Source organism: Paramisgurnus dabryanus, chromosome 13 (assembly GCF_030506205.2).
Source record: "Paramisgurnus dabryanus chromosome 13, PD_genome_1.1, whole genome shotgun sequence".
NCBI classification, from domain to species: Eukaryota; Metazoa; Chordata; class Actinopteri; order Cypriniformes; family Cobitidae; genus Paramisgurnus; species Paramisgurnus dabryanus.
Genome location: NC_133349.1, coordinates 30,237,337 through 30,256,044, shown reverse-complemented (window position 1 = coordinate 30,256,044; position 18,708 = coordinate 30,237,337). Strand labels below are relative to the sequence as shown.

Sequence of the window (18,708 nt, the reverse complement as noted above, 5' to 3'; positions counted from 1 at the left end):
CCGGGAGCGAACGAACAATGCAGTCCAAAAAGTTTGAAGCACCCTCTCGTGTTGTCTGTAATCTAATGAGAAAGTCAGTGAATTATTTTGATAACTGCCATCCAAAACGTGTGCAACTTGGACAGCTAACGTTAGCTAACTAAAACTATTTCACTTACCTGAAAATAAGGTCCAATATCCCTTTTAGTCACTTCGGAAGCGATGAAAGGTTATATATTATCACTCTCTTTCCGTTAATATTATGTACAGCCTAATACACAACATCGCATTCACAACTCTCATGTGATTCACGGCGATACTTCCGGGTTTCCTCCCACCGGAGGCTCAGATGCGTGACGTCAGCGTATTGTACCTACCCTTTCCGTAATAAACGTAAATTTGTTTTAAAACTTGTAATTTTGTTCGCTCATTGTAAATTTGTTTGAACACTTGTAAGTTTTTTAAAAAACTTGTAAATTTGTTCACTCATTGTAAATTTGTTAAAAAACATGTACATTTGTTCACTCATTGTAAATATGTTAAAAAACATGTAAATTTGTTTAAAAAACTTGTAAATTTGTTCAATCATTGTAAATTTATTCACTCATGGTAAATTTGTTAAAAAACTTGTAAATGTGTTTAAAAACTTGTAAAGTTGTTAAAAAAAACTTGTAAATTTGTTAAAAAAACTTGTAAATTTGTTTTTAATATTGTAAATAAGTAATTTACCATTGTAATTTATTTTTGCCTTTCCAGGCCACAGTACAAATGATTTAAAATGGCAACAAAAATGCAATGCACATGGCAGAAAACAAGCAACTGTTGTTAAAACAGATGAAACAATAGTCAGGATTGCAAAGATTCAGACTTTCATCACCTCTAGAAAAATCAGAGATGATCTAAAATGATCTGTCAGTAATGTGACAGCCAGAAGACATCTGAGTGAAGCTAAGCTGTTTGCACTCTGTTTACCTTGTGGGGTGACAAAAATGCAGTTTCTGAAGCAAAACCTATTAATTGACCAGAACTGTGGATCCTGAGCTGAAATATGTGTTTCTAGGTGCCAGATGTTGGTTGACTCGATTTGACACAGATGTGCAGCGGTTATCAACAACAATGGTTATGCAACTAAATATTAGTAATTCAATAGTTTAAAGTGAAGTTAAATCTTAAGAAATATCTTTAGTTTTAAGTGTCTACAGAGAAAAATGTTGACACTGCTATTTTTGAACAGCTTAATGTTCTTTTAAAGAGAAGCAAAGAAAATGAATAAGACAGACTTGTAAATTTTTTAAATGCTTTCATTTGGAATTGAATTTATAATGTTTACAATACACTTGAAATGAGGAAATAAACTTTTTTTAAAAAACATTTTGTAAAATGATTGCACTTTATTCTCTTTTATTAGTAAACTGCTATTATTTTGGACACACCTGTTTGTTTAGTATGTGTTTTTATCTTTTTTTTACTTGGCACTGCATACTGGATCATTGGTAGAGTTTTGGTTGTGCAGGCTGGGAGTCCGGCCAGTAGCACATTGAAATAGTCCAACCTGGACAGGACAAGAGCCTGGACTAGGACTTGTAGCATGCTCAGATTGGAAAGTATGTAGTTTTCTAACATTGCAGGATTAAGTGTGGGTTTCTTCAGCAGCAGGGTTATATGGGCCTCTTTAAAAGCTGTGGGGAATGTACCATTGGAGAGAGATAAGTTGATAATGTGGGTGAGAGCAGGGATAACCGATGGAGAGATGGCCTAAAGTTGATGAGTGGGGATTGGATCTAGCAGGCAGGTAGTCAGGTGGTTATAACCCAGCGGGCACCGTGACGTCAATTTGACATCAACAAATAGTCAAGATTTTGACCACCATGTATAACGTGCATGATAATGCATATTTTCATTATATTTTGTAATTATTTTCTTGTGGTTGTAAAGAGGCCCAACAAAGGTATCAATCTGACATGTTTTTTCTGGTCCCTATATCTCAGGTCAATATCATTGACATTAAATCGATGTTGATTTGATGTCAGGAAATAAGATGTCAAATTGATTTACGTCAAAACAATGTCTGAAAAAGTATATTTATTACTCATTGTAAATCAATGAGACTCATTTTTAACATCTTGAAAGTTGTAGGCCTATGTATTTTGCATGTGTGTTTTTTTATTTATTTAAATCCTAGCATGTTTACATGTAGTTCACATTTAAAATGACACTATAATTGCATATACTATAAAAGGTCAATTTAATATGATATCGAAGCTTGATATTGAATGATCCCAGCAGTCATATGACCTACCTTTAACGTTGAAATTTGTTTGAAAAAGCTTAGTTGTTTGTTCAACGTTGATACAACGTTGAAACAACAGTGAATGGTAAACAGTTGCAAAGGGTCAATAAAATAAATGTTTTATGACATTGTAATTTGTAAATCATTCAGTAAAAAGCTGTAATGAAACTGATAAAAATACTATTTAAAAATTTACCAAAAGTAATTGGGAGAGTTAAAAATCTAATAGACACATGCAAATAAACTATTATTATTGTTGTTTTATTGTTAATATATTTTCATCACAGTGTCTTAAATATAACATGTTAAATATAAATTTTAAGAATACCATTAATAATAAAATACATCAAGACTTTTATTGTCAGTTTGGAATGTTTGATCCTGACTAAAAAAGTAGCGAGGTAATCTCGCGAGATTACACGAGACTGGAGAGTTTAACGGCTGTCTGCGTGATCTTCGAGAAAGTGCATCGAGGTAAGGAAATATCAAGTCAATAAGTCAATGTTTAAAACGCGTAACATTATTTTATTCACACATAAAATGTTTTATGACAAAAAGCACGATGCCTATTAATTGTGATTTTCTGTTATTTGTGAACGTATCCGTTATGATGGTTGATTCGGGATGTTCCCGCCGAAATTGGACTACGGTTACATTAATATGATTGTAATATGAATATTAATAAATTAATATGATATCTGGTCTTATCAACTTAACCACTTGGTTGTTTATTGCTTCAGAAAAGCACCTAAATGTAAGGGCTTTTTGGACAACTGTTCGGTAGAATCGCGTTGATATCGTAGTTCAGTCAGTGTATATCCGAGAGGTCTTACAGGCGCCACAGACACCTCTGTCATTTGTAAAGAGTAGCAGCGCGGCAGACGGATGAGTGCGGTCAGTTAATTAATGCTGCTTGCTTAATTTCATGTTACTGATTAAGTGTTTAAACTTGACGTTAGATGAGATGTTGGTGTTTTATGGCTCGCGAATTTGCAATAACTGCATTTATCAGGCAATCACACGTTACGTCACACGCATATGCTTGTACCTGCGGTCCCTCGGGCTGTATCAATGATTTAAAGCGGAATAAAACTCTTAACTCCTTTGTAAGGAAAAAGTCAAACAGTGTAACGTTAAGTTGTTGGCACGTGCTATTTGAATTGAAATGAAGTGTAATGGTATTATTTTGCTTACTTCTCTTGATGAATAATTAGCAAGTTTAATGGAACTTGAAAATATTAGTTATCCAGACAAATGCGCTCTTGTTTTCAGTTTATTTTTATAACTCCTTTGTAATGTCTTTGTTATCAGAGCCCTTCAAATTGAAAATAGTGATGGTGATCTTGTCAATGCTGAGATTTAAATGCATTAACAGCCATGTACAGCCATCTGTCTGGATCAGGTAATGTTGTGCATGTTAACCTGATATTTCATAACGTTACTTAAATGCATTATGCAAGTGTATGCATTACATTCTGATAAAGGTCATCATTTATAGAATTCTCTTTTACTATTGCACTAATTGTACTTTTTTATATGTTGTCAGGATTGAAGAAGAATCAGACAGCAAGGGTTGTCAGATCAGAAACGTAATAACACAAACATAAGAAACTTCACAGGTAAGCTTTTTAAAACCACCTACTACTTGTTTCTCAGTACTGGTTTGTCATTGTCATTAGGAAAATATAAGAAAATTATTCAGGATGCAATGGTCTCTGTGTTCAGCACAGCAATTAATTTCTTCTGTATGTCACAATTCCCTCTATATTATGTACATGTTTCACACCCTTCGTTTTCAATAGACAGAGCCAGAAGTTAATTCATAGTTCAGAGTGGATGTTGATGCAAGTTTTAAAGAGGCTTCATATTGACAGACAAAATGGATCTTTGTGGTTGTGTACATAACAGCTTTCTTTCCTTCTTATCTTTATTAGGGCTGTGACAGTGACAGTATTTTACCACCGCGATGGTAATGCACCAATTCACCACTGTGGTGAGGTGGTTATAGAATGTGTTTGTGTGAGGGGGGAGGTATATATCTTTTATATATATATAATGCATACATATATTTTGAAATATAAAAATGTAAACAAAGATCCGATATGATGTTTCTTAACAAACGTGTGTGTTCATAGGCGGCAATTTCTTTTTCCGCCGGTGGGTGCTCATCACAACCTCAAGCTTTACTTAGCAACGCCAGGTGCTCTAGAGTCTGGAGCGCTCAAAAGCTTTGAAGAGGTGGAAAGTGGCGCAGTCACGTTTTCGTGTGCATTGTGAAGTTAAAGGTAATGTTTTTCCTGTGTTCTTGATTGTGTTCATGTTTCATGTTAAAAAAACAGTATTTTTCACACAATTTACTGTATAGTGCTGTTTTCACTGTCCTCAAAATGGGCTGATGTCTTCATTGTTCTATGAAGTCCCTCCTTCAGAAATATGTAACGAGTTCTGATTGTGTAGTTTGTTTAGTGTGTTGTGATTCAACAGCAGCTTAGCTTAGCCAGAGCTAGGGCTGCACGATAAATCAAACATGATTGTCACGCACATCTCGTCAGTAAAGCTGGTTCCTTGATAAGTAATAAAATGCCATCAGCTGCTTTCAAATGGAGCGCCATTTACTACACAGACCCGTAGTTTACTGACAAAAGGAGAAATCATTTCCGATTATGAATGCGATATTTTCCCTTTTGTCAGTGAACTACGGCTCTGTGTAGTAAATGGCGCTCCATCTGAAAGTTGCTGATGCTGGTAAATTACTAAACAAGGAACCAGCTTTACTGACGAGATGTGATTGACAAGTTTGTCACGCGCTGATTAACCGGTGGGAAAATTCTGTGACCGCAACAACCCTACTTGGCAGTAAACTTAGAGCATAAATAATACCTTAGCTCAAACAGCAACATTACACACAAACTAAATTTGCGATCAGGAAAAACAGTACCTTTAATGTGAATAAACTGAACATAGGTGCTTTGCCATTTCGCTGGGTGCTTGAGCCGAGCTTCTGAGCACCCACAGGATTGTCGCCTATGTGTGTTTATTGTAGCACTTCAATCCATGAAACAAAAAGTGAGAAACCTTATTGGGGTTATAATGTTTCCAGCAGCACTAAAAACATGTTCTGATTAGGGCTGTCACTTTTGAGAAAAATCTAATTCGAACGGATTTCGGATATCATGCAGTGTATCCGAATATATTCGAATATCTAGCCCCCCCCGCGCGCATAAAAAAACCCTAATTGGAGATTCAATCACAAAATTATTAACAGTATCAGTCATAAACAGGGCTGTCTGGATTACTTTTTTTACTTAATGTTTGAAACAGGTTATCAACTTATGAATAACAAACTTATTCAGAACAGTAACAAACAATAAAGTGACAACTTAAACAGCAGCATAAGTAAGGCATATAGCCAAGCCCAAACGGAATTCACGCCCGCAGATTTCGGCAGAAAACTCCGCGGATTTAATACCCGTCATTGACAAGCACACATATTACGCGCTTGAGCGTATTTGTGAGAAGAACTCTCATTGACAACAAGCACCCATACATAGCCTATCCCGCGGGTTTGTGAGCCGTCATTGACAAGTACATTAACCCTGCGCGTGCTGTTTCCTTGCCCGTTTTTAATGTTAGAGAGCACAAACCATTTAATATTTGAGATGAAATTAAACTTACAGCTGAGTTAAGCAGATCTGACTTGTCGTCTATGTGACGCGCGACAGTCAGCACATGATCATTTCAAATCCGTTTACAAGACAAATCCGTGTTGTTGTTTAATATAAAGTTTACATTGCGTTGTAAAAATGATGAAATTATCTTCATACATGCTAATTTCATAATGCGAACGTATTAACACAAGCTTTTTATTCTGCTATACTATTTAACACTATAAACAATATGTCATTTTATATACAAACTATAATTCTATCTTGACATGTACATTAGGTTCATTTTGGTCCAATTTGATTCCCTCTCTTGCGCACAGTTGTTGTCGTCGGTCTCACTCTCAGCCTCCTTCCCATTACGAGGTGTTACTGTGAAAAATGCGCTAAACATGTCATTTTAAAAACCGGATGGTTTATTTAAAGTTCGAATACGGATATTTCACGTCATGTTCGAATGCATATTCGAATATCGAATAAAAAGTGACAGCCCTAGTTCTGATGGTGTACGGGTAGCGCAGATTGATACTTTTTCGCAACCTTGAGTGACCAAGAAAGAATATTTTGCCTCTGTTCTGCTCCCAAGCCACCGGGTCATCACTAATATCAGTTGCAAATAGTGCTCTAACTCTGAATCTGCTGGCTGTTTGCGTTCACACAAACTTGAAGATATCTCGCTGGGGGAGATTGTACTTTATATTTTTTCATAGTTTGTGACGTGCACGCAACCGCAGGCCGCACTTTACCACCACGGTGGTTATGAGAACTGTCACAGCCCTAATCTTTATGTATTATGGCTCTAATCATCACTTTTAAAATGATGGCTATGCCCATGAGTTATAAAATTAAAGTTACCACCAACCATTGTAATCCACCACCAAGCTACCATGTAGTAATGGAACCTTACAATATATTTTTTACTTGTTTTGGATTGTATTCTGACCAAATTCTAGTAATCCTAATAATTAAGATGCAGTGTTTTGTATTTCACAATTTATGTTTTCTTTTTAAAAGGGGCTATGACTTGTTTTTTATTTTTGTATGTGTTTTATATTGTAGGCAGATCACCGTGCAACTTGGTGAAGTCATGTGTCTTTCCAGATGCCCAAATCTGTACCCCTCAAAAAGTAAGGAAATAATAGTGTCCCATGACAAAAAATGGAAACATTCTTAATTTTTTTAATAGTTGTGCTTGGGCCACAGTTTTTTGTATGTTTTGTACAAATGAAAAAAATTTTTTTTCCAGAACTTTATTAAATGCCATGATAGACAAGATGAGCCTTAAGAGGAGATTTGGGAAGATGCTGTTTCATAAGTCTTTGCTTTGCCAGATTATCTGTGGTAAGTTTGTAAAATCTATATTAAAAATAGGACAAGAATATCTCCTAATCAAAATTTTTTGATCAGGTTGGGGTGTCTGCCAACGTGATGCCTTGCTGGTCTGGTTTGAGTTTGAAGTCTCTCACAGACAGTCCAGAAGGTCTGGAGTCCATCTTAGCTTTCATTGGTAAGTGACTGCACAAGAGGCTGTTTGACCCACACGTAAGGTAAACAGTCAATGTTTGCTTTGTTTAGCATCTCAATTTGGGGGGAGGGGGGATATAAAGTCAATATCACCCAAGTATTCAGACCCTTTACTCTGTATTTAGTTAACACACCTTTTGAAGCAGCAGTTACAGCCTCAGGTCTTTTTGGGAAGGATGCAGCAAACCTTGCAACACCTGGATTTGTTTTTAAACAAACAGTCAGAAGCACCATTCACTTCCATTGTATTCTTTTATCCTGCTATGGAAGTCAGTGGTGCTTCTGGTCAGTTTGGTTACAGACATTCCTCAAAATATCTTTGTGTTCATCAGAACCCTTTAAGGTGTAGAAACAGCAAGACCAATAGGAGACACCTGAGCTAAATTCCAGGTATTGTTGGAAAGGGTCTGAATATGTATAATGTAAAAAATTATATTTCAGTTTTTCTTTTTTCATACATTTGCAAACGTTTCAAAAAAACAATTTTATGAGGGAAAATGTAAACAATTGCAGTATCATGAAAGAACATAACAAAATTGAAAAGTGAAGAGGGTCTTAATACTTTCTGAATGCACTGTAGATGATCTTAATTGAAGCTCATTGTCACATTTGTAAACACAACAGCTTTCTTCCTTCATCAGCTATGCTATGTTTGTAGTCAGACCATTAAAGAACACACATCTTGCCTTCATGTGCAATAACTTTTTTTATACATGGGCTAAAAAACATAGCATTTTTGACAATGAAATAACATGCGGTTTGTTTTTCCTCTTTAGATGCTGTCATTATATTTTAAGTGCATGAGCCAGAATGGATGGGTGGTGGTGGCCATAAGAAGACTGTCAACTAAACTAGGGTGACCATACGTGCCATTCTTCCCGGACCCGTCCTGTCCAGGATTTCGGGTGCGTCTTTTGGAACTCGTATTTGTCGACCGCATACGTCATAGAGGATTATTATTATTATTACAGAAAAGCAACTGTTACATTTTAAGGTAAGAATGAAACTATGATTGTATATCTTATGTTTTTAACTGAATGGCGTATGCGGTCAACAAATACTACTTCCGGAAGACGCACCAAAATCCTGGACGGGATGCGTCCGGGAAGAATGGCACGTATGGTCACCCTAACTAAACCAACAACAAAATTCATATTTGCAGTTATAAATAAAATGACTTTTAAACCTGATTTTGTTTTCTTATTTTATGATTTTATTCTATATTTGGAATATTCCATTTTTGCACTACTAACTGGAAACTGTTTGAAAGAATGTGTTTTTATCCATAAAAGACAAATTTCAACGGTGAATCATGCCGGCTGGGATATCAAAATAGCATTAAAATGACATCAACATCATAACATCTTGATGTCAAATAGATGTAGAATTGACATCAGCAGAGGTCAAAATCTTGACATCAAATTGACATCAACACTTTGACGTCAAAATGACTTTCATTTTTGACCTATTCTGTGACGTAATTTTGACGTCGATGTTTGATGTCAAATTGATGTTAAATTGACATCAAATGCCCGCTGGGAAGTAAAGACCTTGGAAACATCCGTTTCAGATAGGAGAGAAAAGGAGAGGAGCACGCATCAGGACTGCTAATGAACCTACAATGATGTTCCAAGTTCTCTACATTCAACATTTGTGCATTTGGCAGATGCTGTTATCCAAAGCAACTTACATAGCATTATTAGCAGGTATACATTTATTCAGCATTTGCGTTCTACCACTGAGCTATACAGATACACTGAACATAATGGATGTGAACTGTTTTGTTGTGTCAATAGCACATCAGCTGACTGCATTTGATTTGTGTTCTACTTCTTTTATAGCCCAGTCATCTATAACGTAAATATCATCCTGTGTGGTATTAATGTGAAAGTGTTTAATAATATTCTAAAATCTCACCTTCACAATGCCATCTGTCAGCAGATAGATGGCTTACTTTCTTACTATGTCTATTAGCTGATCATCAATCAGCTGCGTGTCAGACTACAGCATCTGATAAAGCTGCTTCTTATCAATGTGACTGGAGTAATCATAGGTGTGATTGGCAAAGGACAAAAAAGCAGGAAAATATATGGCACACCTACCATGACGTGGCGACATATATACGCATGCACTCACGCACACGCACACACACACACACACTATAAAATGAAATACAGTTGAAATATAATTTGAGCTCAAAATTGATTGATCTGAGTGGCCAATCGTCAATCTGCGTGGGCAAGTGCCACCCTGACCATTATGTAGCCTTGCCACTGTTTCAGACTGAACAAAATCAGTCACTTTGTGCATTTAAAGGTAAATATATCAGTGTGGTGCATTTTAAGAGTAAAAATAAGTAACTAGATCTATGAGGATTTTTATGTTTTTGTAAATAAATGTGTGCCCTTTTAGTAAAATCTTTGGTTGCATATGGTAATAATAATAAGGCACACAAGCCACATACACAACTTGATAAATGAGATTTGTCATTGGTCAAAACATGTTTAATGTTTATAGAATAATTAGTGGGGGCATTTAATACAGATTAATTATTGATTACAACACGCTGAATTTAAAGTGGATACTGTAACACTAAAGTTATTCAAATGTTGTGACTTTCTGGAAAGGCAGTCAAGTGCATTTGTCTTTTGCATAGTTCTTTTGGCACAGTTGAGCTACGCGTTTCACACACACACACGCACGCACACGGGCAAACCAGATCCATGAATGTGTTTGTTTGTCATTATATTATTCTGTAATCGCAAGATTCACAAACCATTAAGAGGAGCAAATACAGGCGTGTGTTCGTCAGGATGACGTTGGATCTGATTCGTGTATATGCGTGCGTTAACGTAAGTGATTACAGAATAATAATGCAAGCAAACGTTTTGACACAAACGCAACTTTATATTGATATAGCGAGACAGCATTTCACCTCGACGAGAAATCTGATATTTACATTACTGGCATAGCTTGATTTGAAACGGACAGTTTTGTCAAAGCAGCAAACACCTGGCAGGTTCTCTTAATTTTGCTGTTTGTCTCTGCCTATTCCTTCTATCCAAGCCCAGCGCCACTGTCATTTATATATAAGGTCGTCTTACCTAGGCTAGGCTTCATTTACTTAATCTTCATCCTGCTGACAACTTGTTGTGACTTTTCCGCAGCCGCGCGGCATCTGCAGCTGGATCTCAGCCACACATCAAAGACCCCTCCCCATTCTACCTCTGATTGGCTAGTTTGTTAGTTTGGTTGAGAGTGAAAGATGTGTTTCTCTCATTCTATTTGTAGGCGAACGCATGATTTTTTTTTTTAATTCGCAGCCAACACCACACGCCGGTGATCCGACTGCAAGCTTTTTGGTGAGCTCTGCTTTCGATCGTGACAAATAAATAAACTACTTGCGGAGTGATATGAGGTCATTTATAACGGTGCCTTGCAAACCCCCCCCCCCACATACACACAAAAAAATTGGATTTGCATGATTCACGAAAGCCTCATTTTCAGGTCGGAAAAGCCGGAATTCCGGATTTATCCGGAAGAATCACACCCCTGAGTAATGGCTCCTGTATGAACATGGAGTGTATCTCCTGTCAACAACCTCCCCAAAATAGGCGCCTGCCTTCAGCATGATAAAGGCCAAGAGATGCTTTAAATTACCAATTCATTTTCCTGTATGTCAGTTACAACACAACTTGTTAATTATTTAATGTAATTGTATGTCCTGTCTTCATGTCTTGCCATGGTTATTCTTGTTCATTTTTCAGATTTTTGTTATCGTCTTTTATGCCATGGATTATAGATATGGTTTATTGGATTATATTAAACTTCACAATCTGCATTTAGATCCTGCCTCATCCTATGCTTTGGACAGCACATTACATTCCCATATTATTAACATTTCACATTCTGCATATTTTCATTTATGTAATAATGCTAGACTCTGTTCTTCACTTTCTCAACATAGTACTGAAATTCTTATCCATGCATCGGTTTATACCCGAATTGATTATTGCAATTCTCTTTTATTTGGCATCCATGTAAAACAACTCCATCAATTATAGTTAATCCTGAATTTAGCAGCTAGGATTGTCACTCAATCACATATCTCTGATGTCATACCCTTACGAAAATTAACCATGGTTTTACTACAGTTAAGACCAAAAAACCATGGTTACTGTAGTAAAACCATGATTACCACAAAATAACTATGGTTTTGACAACCATGGTTTTCAAAAACCATAGTTAAACCATGGTTAGTGTAGTAAAACCATGGTTTTGCTCATAGTAATCAATTGACTAAAAAAACATGGTTACTACACTTTTACCACAATAAAACCATGGTTAATTTTCTCCAATCCTTTTTCAACTGCACTGACTTCCTGTCTGTTACCGGATAAATTTCAAAATTTTACTACTTATAAAGCTCTTCATAACTTGGCACCACAATATCTCTCAGATCTCATTCACTTGTTTATTCCTTCACACTCTCTGAGATCTTCCTCTGTGGAATTGCTGTCTGCTCTTAATTTTAGGTGGTTGTGCTTTAAGTTTAACTCCTTATCAAGGCACATTTCCCATCTGGATTCAATTTCCCTTTTTAAAGCCTAATACAAATCTGTTTAGAATTCCTTTAAATTATTTTATTGTTTGATCTTCTGTATGCTATGTTTCTTTTCTTTGCTTAGTTTTATATTGTACAGTGTCAGTCAGTACCTTGAAAGGTGCCTATAAGTTAAACGTATATTACTTACTAAGTATTTTTTCTCTTTTGCCATTGTTATGTTTTTAAGCAACTGAAAAAATGTTATGTACTTACTGATCTCCTTGTCCGTTTCAGCTGGTTCACATGTTCTGAATGAAAACGCGTTGTGGAAACACGTTGGTAGGCTAGTGCTTTTTGTCCCTCTCTGCTATTATAGTTTGCCAGTATGGCGGAACGACATGGAAGCCTCCTTTTTGTCACACTTTTTGTTTAGAGGGGCCGTTTGCGAGAAGGATTGATTGACAGCTAGCAAACAAAAGACCTACATAATAAGCTGCATAATTAGCCTTTAGGCGGGAATGTGAGAGGAAACTACAGTAAAGAATGTGAAATAAATGTATACATGTTTGTTTGTGGTTTATTAAGAAGTTAACAATATAATCAAAATAGAAATGAAGCTTTTTGCGTTCGCAGAAACTGACAGCAGCATTCACGTGCACGCTTCAGTCGCAAACCCCACATTATGTCTCGCAAAGCTATCAGCGATAGTGATTCTATTGACTTGGATGATGAAATCGTACCACCTTCACCACAGGCTGTGAGACGTAGTTCACACATATAAGGTCGCGATTATCCATGGTCTCAGTGGCCTCCGGAGCAAATAGCAAACAGTTTCAAAGCTGCCGGTATTCCCCTAAATACAGAGCTGTCAAGGGATGATCTGCTCCAACTGGCTAATAATTCCACGGATGCTGACCAATAGTGTTGTCAAAATTATCAATATTTCGATACATATCGATACTGACAATTAAAAATGATTCCAATACTCGTGTCCCGCGGAATCGATACCCCGAGATGAGCTGCGAGATGTTTTTTATGTACTCTGCAAACACCAGCTGCGCATTCTCGCTCTCTCTCTCTTATTCTTTTAAACGGCGCTGCACACAGTGCACGTGAATGCAGTGCTCCGCCTCCTCTCCTCGTCTCGTTCGCTCTGGTTTAACAGTACAAGAAAGCCAAGCAGTATTGCTGTGTGGTGTTTTTTTTTGGATGCGAGTCAAATAAACATGCGAACCTGAAGGACACAAGTGAAGTAAGCCAAATATACGTTGCTACAGAGCCGCGTGCTAACGCCGCTAGCAAAGCACTGAAGGACCGACACGCCGACGAGAGATTGATAATCATCCCAAAGTATGAATTCTAGACTTACCAAATTGTTGTTGATATGCGTGTTGTTACGTTTTGCCTGTAATGATCCAAGTTAATACAATCGCCTCACAGTTATCAGACTTAGGAATTTAGACAGCATTTTAGCTGACAAGAAAATACTTTTACTGTGGTAAAAAGTAAATGAACCCAGATACTGTTGTGCTTTAAGTTCACAAAAACACGTCATTTATTAACCCTCACGTCATTCAGTGAGGTATATTTTCACATGTACACTATAATCTGTTTATCATATAAATGTTAATGTATTAACTAACAATAACAAACAAAAAGCAATCATTTTGTTTAAGTACTTGTTTATCTTTTTTTACTATGCTAATGCTCACTAGAGAAAAACTGAGATAATGCTGCTTGGATTGGTTTGAATGCTTGTTTTTAAATAAACTTCTGCATTTGGAATCTATGCCCATACTCACTCGTTACACACTCAAAGTTTCTTAGCATTGCTTGGATAAAGAAAATCCCATGCCGCATGGTCTAAATGGGCGTGTCCGATGCCACTTTTGTTAATTTTACAACAGGAAAAATGGATTGTAAAATTATTCTTTTTTTACCTTGAATGCCATTGCTCTAATTTATTTTTTACGTTTTGATATATTTCATATTTTGCTTAAATGTTTAATATATATGTTGTTCATATGTTCATTTATTAGTGTGTTATATGATTAGAATGTTGTCCCGTTTTTAATATAAAGCACAGCAATGGGATTTGAGAGTGTTTTCAGAAAATGTATCGAAAAAGTATTGGAATTGAAATCCTTGGCATAGTATCGGTATCGAACCTATAATTTTGGTATCGTGACAACACTACTGACCAAGGTAAACGTGATCCGCCCGCTTCGACTAAACAAGCCGGTAAGAAGCGGACAACTAACTCATCTTCTCCTCATCCAGCCAAAAAATCTAAAACCCCAGCTCAGACTCCTTCGCCTCCATCTCGCCACCTTACAATAGATAACAATACCCTGCTCATTCAAGCGGTCCAAGACCTCTATACTACCGTCAAATCATTGGAGTGCAGACTAGAAGTTTTTGAAAAAGCTTTCCCTAATAATTCCACCGCAGCCACGCTGCCTAGTACATCTACGGCTTCCCTTCCGGGTATCAACTCGATCTCCGGATTTAGCCACACTTTGCTTGCTTCTTCAACTTCATCTGCTACTCCTGCAACATCTACTCGTCCTACGGACCAAGCTCAATTCCAAGACACATCCGCTCCTTCTACGACATCACAATACAGTCTCTCCACCGCAGTACCACTGCAAGCTTTTGGTAGGCGTTTTGTTCCACCTGCTGCCTCTACTGTTTCTTCACAAATAAGAAAAAATATAATCCAAGGTAAGGACATTAACTTGGCCACCCTATTGCTTCCCTGGCCAGCTGTAGATCGACAAATGGTCGATTGTGGTGACCTGGCAGTGTTTCTGAAAACTTCAGACCCAAGAGTGCAACGTAATCTGTCCTTCTCAGAATTTGTTAATGCATTTGGTATATACAGAGACATCTTATGCCAAGCCTTCCCCGATCAGAGGGAAGAATTAGACTTATACTTAGCTATGATGGCAGACTTTAACCAACGTTACCGGGGTACTTTATTCTATGAGTATCATAAATCACTCTCTGCTAAATCTGCTTCATTCATCATGATCCACAACACATGAATAGACTTGTCAATTACCTATACCAATCTCCTAGTTCATCATTTGGAGGCCAAAAATTTTTGGCTTGTGCTGTCTGCAGTTCCCACGGACATTCCGCCTCCTTTTGCCCTAAAGCTCACAATAACCGTAGTCCGGCCGCTGGCCATGGTGCTGAACGTACAGATGTAAAAGGCTGTTCAATTTCTGAATTCAAGGGCATTCCTCTGTGTAATAATTTTAACGAATATATCTGTACTTACACCAACTGTAAATTTGCTCATATTTGTGGCTCCTGCAAGGACCCACAGCCGAAATGTGTCTGTCGACATCGGTACAGACCTACAACCAAGAGAAAGGCTCAACATCTGAGAAAACTATGATCAAACACCCCTCTACACATATAAATGTCCCAATATTATCTTGCTATTTAGCGTCACATCCCGAACCATCTTTCGTCAACTAATTACTGGGCTTTCACAAGGGGTTCGTGTTGGAGTTTTATCCCCCTAACTCTCTACCTACGTAGCAAAAAATGTACAATCAGCTCTAACTGAACCTGATGTTATGTCTGCCCTGCTTGACAGAGAAGTAAATTAAGACTAGTTAATCGGTCCCTTCAGCTCTCCTCCCTTTTCTCCTATTCGAGTTAATTCTCTCGGCATAGCCACCAGGAAATATTCGGGTATAAAGCGACTGATTTTTGATATGTCCTCTCCTCACTCCGACACAATAGCTAGTGTCAATGAATGCATCCATTCAGAACCATTTTCTCTGCACTACGATTCAGTTGACAATGCTATCCAGCTTATTAAGCTGGCCGGTCAAGGCCCATGGTTGGCCAAAGCTGACACCACAGACGCTTTTAAAACCATTCCTATCCACCCTTCAGAATGGGCACTCTTCGGCGTTAAATGAAAATCTAAATTCTACCTTGCAGTGAGACTCACATTCGGATGTAAGAGCATCCTTTAATTGTTTATTAGAGGCTCTGTGCTGGATCCTGCTGAACGTTACTAAACTTCCATTTTGTTTTACACACATTTTGTTTACGTTTATTTAGACGAAGGTTGTTTTTCAGACCTTAGGTTCTGTACCCTATTTCTAAAATGTTGGAACTCTGCGTTCAGCACTTTTCACATCGAATTCACTTCAGATTCCAAACGCTTTGACCCAGCTCAAGGCTTAACTCTTTCCGACATTTGTTTCTACCCAAATTTCTTCCGGCCTACTCTGCCTCTGTCGCGTGTAAAGCTCAGTGTATGGAATTGCGTTACATGTAAACATTATATGGAATCATATTACAACACACACTTAAAAGATCCTGCAGTCCAGCCGTACTGAAAGTTGCCATGAAGGATACGAAAGTGAATTACTGTGTTTAACACTGTACGGCATGTAACAGTTATCCGCCATTACGTGAATTCACGTGTCCTCGTTTGTAAACAATGCAAACGTCCGAAGCGTGCAGTTTGCTGAGGTAGCTTATGTAGGCTGAACTGCACAAGCCATAAGCATATTACATGATAGCAAATATAAATGAGGATAAATAAATTATTTACTTCAGGAATATGTGACCCGTCACAGAAACCAGTGACACAAGTCGGAAGCACAAATCTTGAGAAAATGAGAAACAACGTCTTTTTTTTTTTAATTTTTGATTTTCGTTTTATTGCAGAATCTGTTAGTTGATATCACGAAGAAGCCTCTCCATGTTTGAGATAGCAGTTTATGTATATTTAAAAGCGTACATTTTGCGGTTGAAATCGGTTTGTTTTTTCCAGAGATTCTAGCGTGCTGCGGGGGTCGTCATTGTCTGTGTGTATATTTACATACTGGATAAGCTTGTGTTTTCGCCTCCGCTCCCAAAGGGAACAGTGTGACTACTGAATAAGGATAGTTCGCCCAAAACTGAAAATAATGTAATTAATGACTCACCCTTATGTCGTTCTAAACTCGGAAGAACTCCCTTCAACTTCGGAACACAGTTTAAGATGTTTTAACTTTAGATTTAGTCCAAGTGCTTTCTGTCTCCTCCATTGAAAATCTATGTACAGTTTCCATGTCCAGAAAGGTAATAAAACATCATCAAAGTAGTTCATGTGACATCAGTGGGTCAGTAAGATTGTGTTGAAGCATTAAAAATACAGTTTGGTCCAAAAATAGCAAGAATTACAACTTTATTCAGCATTGTCTTTTCTTCCGGCTCGAGCGTGAAGTCACGTGACTGTAGTGACGCGGCTGCCCTGTTCCTCAGACATGTTTGCTAAGTTTTTTTTTTTTTTCAAACTTATAGCGTGCATCTCCCCAGACTGTAAATGAAGCTTGGGTGCACAAAAAAAAAGAAAAATAAAAGAAGCTGGGGCGGAACAGATAACAGTCAGCCGCATCATATGTCAGCCGCGTCACTGACTTTATGGGGCGCCGCAGTCGGATGACGTCAAAGTACCGCGAGAGCTCTTCAAGAAATCTTACGGAGTAGTTTTATTTCGACTCGTTCTCGCGGTACTTTGACGTCTTGCAGCGCAGCATGAAGTCAAACTCATATAAGTTACACAGAGATCGTTGAATTCTTTAAATAATTGGCTACATGTTTTGTCTATCAATATTTTCCATGAAGTCACTGGCTGATGGAGCAATGAGCGAGCGATCGGTAACATCTCTTAAGGACTTCACGTTTTCGACGGTGCTGTTTTGGATTATCTATTATAATACCTCCCTATTTTAAATACAAACTTTGAAGGCGGGTTCATGTGTTTAACAGAACGTAAATGCCAGAGTGTAATCTGATAAACCCTTACATGTTACGATGTAAATAGTCCTCAGATTGTATATTATATTGTATTACCAGAAATCTGATGTAAACAATAGACTATATATCTATATTTCAGGGATTATACGCACTTGTGGACAAAAATCATTGGATGATTCACACATCTGAAACAGACTAGATTCGACTTGTGATCTCCACAAAGGTAAAAAGTTCTGTTTATTTTTGCATGTTGTCATTCGGACTTCTGTAATAAAATACTACATATGATGCTAGAACATCTGTATCTCAAAACGGCTTTACAGGGGGTATGGCTTAGCTAAATGAGATGTAAATGAGCCCTATTGTCTCTCCAGCCAGGGAAAAGGGAAAGTGTTAACTTTTTTCTTTCTCAAATTTCTCAGCATTCTCTTTCTTGAATGTCTTACATTCAAATGGCCACAACTTCTCCAAATCTTATCAGATTGGAAAGCTTAGAAACTGCATGTTCAGAATCTGTGAATAACTCAAAATGCCCCAGATCCGACTTGTGTCACACCTTTCCGTGAATGGTCACATATATCCTCCTCCAGTGCTTCTTCCATTGTTTTTCTTCTAAGGTAATGTTCAGAGGTGGAAAGAGTAATAAAATATTGTTCTCAACTAAAAGTAAAGTTACTGGTCTAAAAATCTACTCAAGTAAAAGTAAAAAGTAATTAATTTTAACCTTACTTAGAGTAAAAGTTACAGCGGGGAAAGGTGGAGGATTCTAGTATAGTTCAAAAACGTCAAGGGAATATAAATCTTAAACTAGTTGTTTTTAATTGTAGGAACATCTTTAAAATTAAAGTGCAATAACAAAAAGTTAATAAAATATAAAGCTTTTTTACAACTAAGAATTTTTTTTGGAGTTGTTTAATGATTTTTACAGGTGA

General features: G+C 37.3%; 1 long non-coding RNA gene across 1 annotated transcript; it reads left to right on the top strand.

The window, feature by feature from the left end:
* The first annotated feature begins 3,811 nt into the window (after positions 1-3,811).
* Positions 3,812-8,466, top strand: LOC141280045 (uncharacterized). Its single transcript, XR_012334845.1, has 7 exons — positions 3,812-3,888; positions 4,204-4,300; positions 4,405-4,554; positions 6,991-7,058; positions 7,178-7,272; positions 7,339-7,438; positions 8,232-8,466. It is a non-coding gene; the product is annotated as an uncharacterized lncRNA (long non-coding RNA).
* Positions 8,467-18,708: the final 10,242 nt, after the last annotated feature.